The sequence below is a fragment of the Brachyhypopomus gauderio genome, chromosome 9 (genome assembly GCF_052324685.1).
Source record: "Brachyhypopomus gauderio isolate BG-103 chromosome 9, BGAUD_0.2, whole genome shotgun sequence".
NCBI lineage: Eukaryota > Metazoa > Chordata > Actinopteri > Gymnotiformes > Hypopomidae > Brachyhypopomus > Brachyhypopomus gauderio.
The window spans coordinates 10,129,514-10,139,297 of record NC_135219.1 but is presented as its reverse complement, the minus strand read 5'-3'; the positions used below and the strand labels follow the sequence as shown (position 1 = coordinate 10,139,297).

The 9,784-nt window shown below is 42.7% G+C and overlaps 1 long non-coding RNA gene across 2 annotated transcripts; it reads right to left on the bottom strand.

Annotated features, from left to right (window-relative positions):
• Window positions 1-312: 312 nt before the first annotated feature.
• On the bottom strand, window positions 313-8,932 carry LOC143522475 (uncharacterized). Of its 2 annotated transcripts, none has more exons than XR_013133010.1 (3): window positions 8,876-8,932; window positions 2,782-2,937; window positions 313-712 (listed from the first exon to the last, which is right to left on the bottom strand). It is a non-coding gene; the product is annotated as an uncharacterized LOC143522475 (long non-coding RNA). The 2 variants fall into 2 exon arrangements; XR_013133009.1 differs by having other exon boundaries at window positions 8,872-8,928.
• Between the last annotated feature and the right edge of the window lie 852 nt (window positions 8,933-9,784).

Sequence of the window (9,784 nt, the reverse complement as noted above, 5' to 3'; positions counted from 1 at the left end):
TGCGTGTGTGTGCGCGCGGACGTATATATGTGTGTTTAGGAGCAGAGAAAGAGATAACAAATAGGGGAGGAGCATGACTAGAAAATAAATGGGAGTCTGAAATTTAGTTGCACAGTATAGAGACTAATGATTTGTTTTGTAAAGTGCTTGAAGGTTTCAAGGAAGCCGAGCTAGTTCAGCTGAGCAGTGCATAAAAGCCCAACGTTTAATCCTACTCAGGATCATCTCTGCCATGTTAAGTACAAACATTCAAACTTTTTACTTCCTCTTCCTCTTTATTTTGAATCATTTTAATAAAGCTCACCGCTTGGTACCTTCACAAACAATCCACATTACACAAGAACACAAAGAAAAGAAAAAAAAAGATGAATTACAGGTTTTTTTATTATTGTTTTTGTATCGGGAATCTAACGAGCATCATTAAACGATTTCAAAACCTTCCGAGTTCCATGAACTCACATTCCATGTCTAATTAATAACCTTGCAAGCTGTCACCAAGGTCCATCTCCATGGCAACAGGCCCAGGAAGTGGCATGATGCAGCTCTTTGGAATGACATTCGGAAAATATCAGGCGTCACGGACCTTCAGGTGGAGTCCAAAGCTCCTGGCAGTTTTATTAGCGTGAGGACAACGGGTGTGTTAGCGTGGTCAAACGCAGCCCGGCTGAGGGGATGCCTCCGTGTCCTAGCAACAGCTCCCGCAGTTCACGGTCTGCAACAAAGTCACGTTCCAGAGTCAAATGAAAGGAAATGTGATTACAACAGCAAATGAATGTAACGCCACGTCTGGCAACTATCAGCCGAGACACAGCTAAGGGTAACTATTCCAAATTAGGTTAAGTTACAATACTGTGGAGGTAATGAGGCAGAAGGAGGCAGGCTGAAGCCGAGGCAGGATGAGACAGAGGCAAAAAGAGATAGAGGGGCAGATTGAGATGGAGGCAGGATGAGACAGAGAGCAGACTGAGATAGAAGCGGGATGAGATAGAGGGGCAGACTGAGATAGGGAGGCAGGATGAGATAGAGGCAGGATTAGATAGAGGGGCAGATTGAGATAGAGGCAGGATGAGATAGAGGGGCAGATTGAGATGGAGGCAGGATGAGATAGAAGAGCAGATTGAGATGGAGGCAGGATGAGATAGAGGGGCAGATTGAGATGGAGGCAGGATGAGATAGAGGAACAGATTGAGATGGAGGCAGGATGAGATAGAGGGGCAGATTGAGATGGAGGCAGGATGAGATAGAGGAGCAGATTGAGATGGAGGCAGGATGAGATAGAGGGGCAGATTGAGATGGAGCCAGGATGAGATAGAGGAGCAGATTGAAAGGGAGGCAGGATGAGATAGAGGGGCAGATTGAGATGGAGCCAGGATGAGATAGAGGAGCAGATTGAAAGGGAGGCAGGATGAGATAGAGGGGCAGATTGAGATGGAGGCAGGATGAGATAGAGGAGCAGATTGAGATGGAGGCAGGATGAGATAGAGGAGCAGATTAAGAGGGAGGCAGGATAAGATAGAGGGGCAGATTGAGATGGAGGCAGGATGAGATAGAGGAGCAGATTGAGATGGAGGCGGGATGAGATAGAGGGGCAGATTGAGATAGAGGCAGGATGAGATAGAGGGGCAGATTGAGATGGAGTTGCTTTGGTTACTCATTATTTCCTTTCTTTTTTATAAGCACATTATAGTACACTTACTGGTACATATTCTTCAGCATATTATGATATGTTTGTGTTTGTGTGTGTGGCTGGTTGGGGGGGGGGGGTCGGGGTGGTGGAAAGAAGTGAAGGAGGATCAGACAAAGTATTGATCCTAGACAAATGCGTCTTTACTCAAGGTCGCCTTGATCTATCAACAGCAAGGAAACAAAAACAAACAAACACACATACAGACAAATGCACACACTCCATGTTCCCTGTAATCCTGTAATCTAGGGTTTAGCAAACGTTTCATGTTGACACTGTTGGAAGATAGTCTCTTTCCCGATGTAGCCTCTTTATTTCTTTAAAATATATTTAAACATTTTTTGCCCACTGCATATCAGAGTTGTACTTTTTAAATTACATTTTTATGAGATGAAACTTTCCTGATATTGCAGTTGTCCTCTTGTTCATTCTAATATGCAGAATTGATATACAGTGATAATTAGTTTCCTGTAACACTAGTGTGTAATTTAGGAAGATTTAAGTAGATGCTCAGTGAGAACTGGAATTGACAGTGTTTGACAGGCAATGCATAAGATATGAGGTAAGTCTGTGTTACTGGATACTGAACCAATGATTCAATCCCCAATAACACAGACACTCTGGGTCAAAAGTCTCACACATACACATCCTTCCACTGTCTCTCTTTCACACACACACACACACAAAACACACTCTTACTTGATGAGAGGAAAGAAGGTGTAAAAAACAACATGACAGGGCAGGGATATTTAACCAGGTGCCATGGCAACAAATGTCAAAGGTCAGATAGGCTGTGTGTGCAGCACAATGAGTGTGTGTGGAATTTGTGTGTAGAAATAAAACTTTTTTTTTTTTATAAAATAAAAAATAAAAATTTTATTCTCTTTAAAAATGATAAGACACAACTTATTGTTGTGAAATTATTTTGGGTACAATAATATTACATAATAAAGTTTTATAAATAATACATTATAAAACTTTCCAAGAACCACCGTCAAAGCACTATTTGTTAGTGGGTAAAATCTGCTCTTATCTGAATAAAATTAAGTGCAGAGACAAGCTTAATGGATTCATGTGTCTGCTATTCCTTCACTTACTTGGGGAGGAAGGTGTACTGGAATGGGGGTGGTTACTTTTCCTCCATCTGCTTTGGGTGGAGGGTGGACTGGAATGGTGTCCTGATGAAGCAGGCCTCCTGGGCCTTTCTCCCTGCCTCCACTGCTCTGTTGGTTAGCAACCCACGCATCTGATATCTGTTTAAAAAACATCAAAGTACATTATTTAACAAGCATGTTCACACGGTAGTCAGTGAGCAAGATGGAGAGGGATGGGTACACTCTGCAAACTCCACACAACCGCTTTTGAAGCGTGAGGAGCCAATAAATCTTGCAAAGCAGAGAAACTTAAAAAAAAAACCCTTAATCTGGAGTTCTTGAAGCTCCAGTGAGATATATGCCTGTGCACGATGCGTTCACTCAGGCGGCCGATGGTGACCTCATCGGAAAAGGGTCCGGATGCATGACGAAACCTGCTGGGAGCATGAAGGGTGAAACATGGTTTGGCAGGAGCGGCCATGACATGCACATTTTAGTGCAGCCTTTTCGGTTTTGATCCCGGTGCCCATCTTTCAACAGAGTCAGCAGCATAAATAATACACGACGATTAGCTTATACTACGTATTAATATATAGCTCAGCCATAATTGATAAGTAATTATTATGAAGCGATGAGCAGCTCGAGTTATTAGATAATGAAACAACTCATTAGCCTCCAGAGGCAGATTTGAAGCTTGGTACAGCAGTCATAAGAACGCTTTGTTCAGTAGCACTCAGGTGTTAGCGGAGCAAAATCAGTTCATGGAATCCACAGAACTGTCACATGAAAAACACAATGATTATATTAAGGTGCTGCTGCAGGTTCCTAGTGCAGTCATACAGAACTACCAGCCAGTCCAACAATACTGCTGAGATGTGCCTGTCTGTCTATGTTGGGAGCTCGAAACTTGTAGACTGGCCTGGAAGTTGACAGTTATTTCTTTTTGTGTTTATATATAGACTACAGGCCAGATGCTCGGAAGCAAAGTCGAGTTCTTCTGTAAGACCTTACTGACTAGAGGGGTGTGCTTCACTTTTACTGGGCAGTCAAGCCCTTCCCTTAGGAGCGTGATTGGTCAGAGATCTGAGGCTTACACTGTTACATCATACTGTTTTTTCCCTGTCTAATAGTTCTGGATCGTTATGCTGTTGAGAAGTTCTGTCCAATTATTCTTATTCTGGAGAATCACAGCTTGCTTCCATACTTTGGGCCTGTACTACCTATAGATCTTCAGCATCTGTGCTGGGTGGCCAATGCTGAGAAGCATCCAGAAAACAGGATGTGTGAAATGCTTAATTTTTATATTCATTTAATAAATATGATACACAATTTCTAGTCTTGTTAATTTTACTTTTACTTATAAACAGATGTAAATATACTGCTTCCAAAGCTTCCACAGTGCAGTCACAATACTTCTGATATTAAACATGTCCAACTACTGCTTGTTATTAGTATAAAATGCATTTTTAATTAACAACTTTAAATAAACAGGTTGACATTAATATAACCCCACGGTTGTTGCAATTTTTTTTTTACCAATTTACTGCTAGATTTATTATTCTTTTTTTGTTGTTTTTTACTGGGGTTACATTTACTGTTCGGTGTCTGGTTAGTGTAAACTTAGTGCTATTTTTATATTGTATATGTTCTTTTTTACTTTATTATTTTATTTATCTAGTGTAATGGGGTGACAGAAGCAGCAGATGTGGAGTTTGGTGCCGTGAAATCTCTAATGTCCGTAGCACAGCAATGACAATCACACTCATGTGAAATAAAGCAAAGCCACACGCACACAGCGCTGGGAAAATAACGAGAGACGCTTAAGGAGGAAGGCAGCGGGAGACGAGGCAGCAGGTTCACTCCTCTATGAACAAGGAATGCACATAGACGACTGGCAGGATCTGTGGGCTGAAGTAGGGAGTGAGGGAGATGAGAGACAGGTGCCAGGGATTATGGAGTATGCTGGTGAATTGGAAAAGGGGGAGTGGCTGTGTTGAGGAATGTGTGGAATGTGAAGTGGGCGGCTCCCCTGTGGGGCTGGCCCGGCCTACCATGACATCTAGACTTCCTCACTTGCACCCAGAGTTGTAGCCACAGTACTTTGTAGTGGGTTTTTCCACAAACTAGTGTTAGGTCTGCATAAAGTCCAGAGGGTCTTTATTAGGTCTGCATAAAGACCAACATGTCTTTACCAGGTCTACATAAAAATGAAAGTGTCTTTATTAAGTCTACATAGGTCTACATAAAGACTAAAGTGTCTTGCACCTTTTTGACAAAGTTTAGCATCATCAAGAGGATAAACCACTGACGCCAGCCTAGAAAACTTAACGAGATAACTAGTTAGCTATCTAGCTGTTATAAACTACAAACGTTAGCATTAGTTCATGCTAATCTGAGAACCGAAATCAATATTTTAGCCATTGACTGTATATATAAGTGGACTGGACGACGCGAGTGAAAAGTGAAGCCTCCGTTAGTCAGCTGCCCTCTAGTGGCTGGCTGCAGTACAACTTTTAACCCCGCCCATTCCCATGTTAGTGAATGGGCCGGACGACAAACTTTGAACTTTGAAAGTTTTTTGAGCAATTATATTTTGTCAATTCTATAAGACCCCATTGCGTTAGTATCTCTCCCGGTGTTTTTCTCTACGATAAACAGATTTTGTAGAAGTTATTAAGCGTTATTTAAAGGGGTGTGGCGATAAGGTGATTGACAGTTAATAGCTGCGTTGGTTGACATCTAATACCAGACGCTCAAACGTGAACGTGCTCAACAGCAAAACTCTCGACAGCAAAACTGTCGACAGCAGTATTAAAACCTTTTACCTTTGTTTATTTTGTAAAACGTCAAAAGTGTCTATACTGGTGGGCGTATCCTAACGAATGTCGGGGCGGAGATACGGTCTCTGGCGGAGATACTGTCCTGCCTACCGGTTTTAACGCGCATGCGCTGGCTCCAATTTTCAAGATGGCAGCGTCCGTGCGGCCATCTTGGTGGCTTCAAAAACTCACAATGGGAGTCAACGGTGACGTACCGTCCATTATATATACGGTCAATGATTTTACCACATTATACATGTTATATTTTGGCACATACTGTGTTAATAAAGTGTTTTACAGAATAATTGAGAAATAATGGGCACATGAATCACATATTAGACCTATTACGCAGTATGTTTACTTTTGAAAGCAGCTTCGTCAGCATTAGCAATTTTGTTTAATTTGTCATAATAAACGTTACACAATTCATGTTGGATTACATATTGGAATTATGGGATTTCAGAGTAGTGTTCGCACACTTTGAAATTTCACCTAGCATAGTATATAATCCAGGAACATTTAAATTTCTAAATGTGAACACTAAAGGATTTGATTACTTTAAACACTATATACTAACAATAAGTATTGTTTTGCCCTATTATTTAGCTACTATAAAAGTATGGGATTGCAGATGCATCACCCCCTGGATGCAAGCTCCGCCCCCTCACTCCTGCAACGTACTACTAGTAAACACTATATGATCAGCAGAACTATACAGAAGTCATTAATCCCAAGTAAATCTATTCTTAGACTGCATGGTAGAAGTGTTGTTTGCTGGGTGATGACCACCACAGTGAGCAGCATGTAAAAAACATGAGTGTGATGATCAGTGTGTGGGCGTACGCATTAATGTATTTGCTGAAAAAGCGTTCTCAAGTGCTCACCAGAGAACATTAGCTGATGTATTTAGCCTTATGTGAGTGTTTATCTGGCTGTGTAAAGTTAGCCTCCGCATGCCTTAGTGCATACAATGAGGGTGTGTGTGTCTGTGTTAGCATGTTATCTAATCAGTGATTAATAGCTCCTCATGCTGATGGGGACAGACCACAAAGCATGTCACCATGGCTTATTAGATCAGTATGGCGCTCTGTGTGCTACACTTTGGGGGAAAACCCACAAATTGTGTGCAAATCTTGTTGAACTGTTTCTAGTTTGTTTCTGCTTGGCCAGCTCAGACAGACTGTGCTTCCTGTCCCAATTAAGAAGAGGGGCATGAAACACAACGGACCAGATCTGTTCAGAAAATACATACATGTATGGGTTTTAGTGTTATTGTTGTTATCTGAAGCCCTTTTGTTCTGTTTGTTTAATTTTGCCTGCTACTTTAGCCTACTGAAATCGATTACTAAGACTTTCTTGTTTTCCGCTCCAATCTCTGATGTGTGAGTTGCAATGTACGAGACAACAGTAGCTATTTTGTTTAACCTACACACAACTACATTGAAATTTAGGAAACCAGGAAAAAAAAATATTTTCTTTATTTCTTTAGTGTTTAAAGTCAAATTATTCTCTCATAGCCCCATGCCCCCTACAAGTATGTTTGTGTGCGCTATGGTTGAAACAAACTGACTTCTAACATCTCCCATTCTTCCCATCTAATGCACAGCCACCACTCACAAGAACAATTAGTCTCAACAGGAGTTTTAGAGAAATACTGGGAAATAAAGTAGAGAACTAGGCACTCCTACTTTATTAAGCACATTCACATGAAATGTTTATGTGCCTTTATTGAGATTTCGAGTTGAATATATTTCTGTAGTGACATTTTCTGACAAATATGCCCAGATATTTGGTACCAAATTTGCAGTAAATTTCTTGTTTTTTCAGTAAAAAAAATGCATGCCACTTAAAACCAGTGAGATTATTGGTTTTGAACTCCATATGAATCGCATGTATTCAGGCGTTCAAATTTCACATTTAGTTCAAACATTTTTAATACATTCATAAAGATCTTGCATTTCTATAGTGCTCAAATAAACTTGCAGACAGGATAAAAGGCATTTATATTACAGTGTAGACAGATGTAAAGACCAGGGGTGGTTTGTGGAACACGTTCTGTGGAAAAGCACGTGACCCCACTTTGGCTCAGCGCGCGCGCACACACACACACACACACACACACACACACTCACATGCACACACACACACTCGTACACACCATGTGGCACATGTCACATACTCTGTGGAAAACACACAGTGGCATGCTAATGAGAGAAGTATAAAAGACACCAGTGTGGCGTACTCATAACTCCCTGGGGAGCGATGGAAAATAGCTGAGAGAATAGCACAGAAAAATGGGCTGACCCCACTTAGCTTACTAGCTGAAAGCATCCCTCTGTGAGGCAGGGACCTAACTCTTAACTGTGCACCTCTTAAATTATCTTAGACATACCCACCCAGCCACGCTCACTCACACATACCCACACACCCAGCCACAAGCACAGAGAGCAAAGGTAGAAAGGTAGTCTAATGTGCCCACTGACAACTCATCCATCAAAGAACTATTCAGACATGTCCCTATGTTCCCATCTTAACTCAATCCATCATTATGAATTGAATTAATGAGGAGAATTCCCCGATTCTTTCATGCGTGGTTTTAAAACAATGCCTTAATATCGTCACGGGTCGGAACGAGTCGTATCGCAGTATTAAAGGTGACTAACGACTATACTTCCCTCGCGTGAGAGTGTAGCGTTTGCATCTTCCCTTAATTCATTTAGCAGATGCTCCGATTTTGCTGTGACTCGGAAATCTGGAGGCATTAGGGTGCAGAAAATACGCCTGGGGAGCGTTTAGGTTCCGCGCGCGGGAAATACGGCCGGCGCGAAAACAAATCATCCGTCCGAGTGTCTGAAGGGAGTCTGGCGCGCGCCGGATAAGACGAGCTCCCGCGCTGCCCAATTTAGGAAGAGCGAGAGAGGAGAAACCTGGCTATCATCTCTATGGCAGTAATGAAGTGTAAGCTATGTGCACTGTGTTGAAATGCAGCAAAGGGTGTTAGCAGGAAACTAGAAGTTACTCTGCTGGTTAGTTGCTGTAGCTGAAATAATTAATTACTGCGCTTCAGTTAAATTGCTTGCTTATAACACCCAGTTCCAGCCTTGACCCATCGCCGTTCCTTCCCGATGGTTGCGGTTTCTAAGTAGCGTGCAGGTGCTCGTGGCTTGTGAAGCATCGGTATAAATAACCACTGAAAGGTTTCATTAAAGCACCTATTGAGGTGGTGTGTTTTGAAAGGATGATTCAAGATGTGCTCAGGTGAAATCTCACTCACTCACTCTCTCTGCCTCTCTTCCTTGTCGGCTCCATGGTGTGTGTGTGTGTGTGTGTGTGTGTGTGTGTGTGTGTGTGTGTGCGCGCGCGCGCGCGCGTGGTGGCCGTCCGGTAAAGATGAGCAGATGGTGGAGTTCGCTGATGACCGGAGACGCTCTCAGAGCTCGCGGGACATCTGCTCTGTAGACACACGTCTCTGTCGTGGTCACTTCTCATGCCAGTTGCGCTCTCCTGTGTCCACGTCTGTCAAGAACGGTGGAACAGCTACGGCCTCTGGGGAACAGCAAATTAATAAGAACAGACACCTGAACGAACGTCCGGGTCCCTTATGTCATGGCTTTTAATTCGCACTACAGTCTAAATGTATTTTGAAAATAAAAGTGAATTAGAACAGAAGAATTATTCATCCCGTTCGACGGACTACAATATAATGGATCTGATGTCATTTTCATTTCTATGTTGTAAATAATGTCTCCTGCATTGCTATATTGTTTGATGTGATGTTAAGTGATCAGTCTTTTTGGAACCACCATGGTTTTCATTTTCGAACTGAACTGAAATGTTTGCAAATCTGGACTCTCCAGACGACGAATGGACATCGACGGGCATTGGGTGGGCTTAAAGAAGAATATTTCCCTTTTGTTGTACTAGGGAAGGCGGTGTCCGGCACTCTTCCTACCGACTTCCGGAGACTTAACAGAGAAGAGAGTCCCGTGTAACGCAGAGTGCTTGGGGGTTATATTAACTGGCCGCTGGGGGGAGACACTGAGGCGCTACGGCGCGGTTGAACTGCGAGAGCAGCAGCAGCGTCAGTACCAGACTGCGAGCAGCACGGATCGGTGCGAGGGACGGAGCTACGAGGCTGTCGCTACATGCCGCCGCCACCCTTACGGAAAACTCTAACGTCTTCAGAG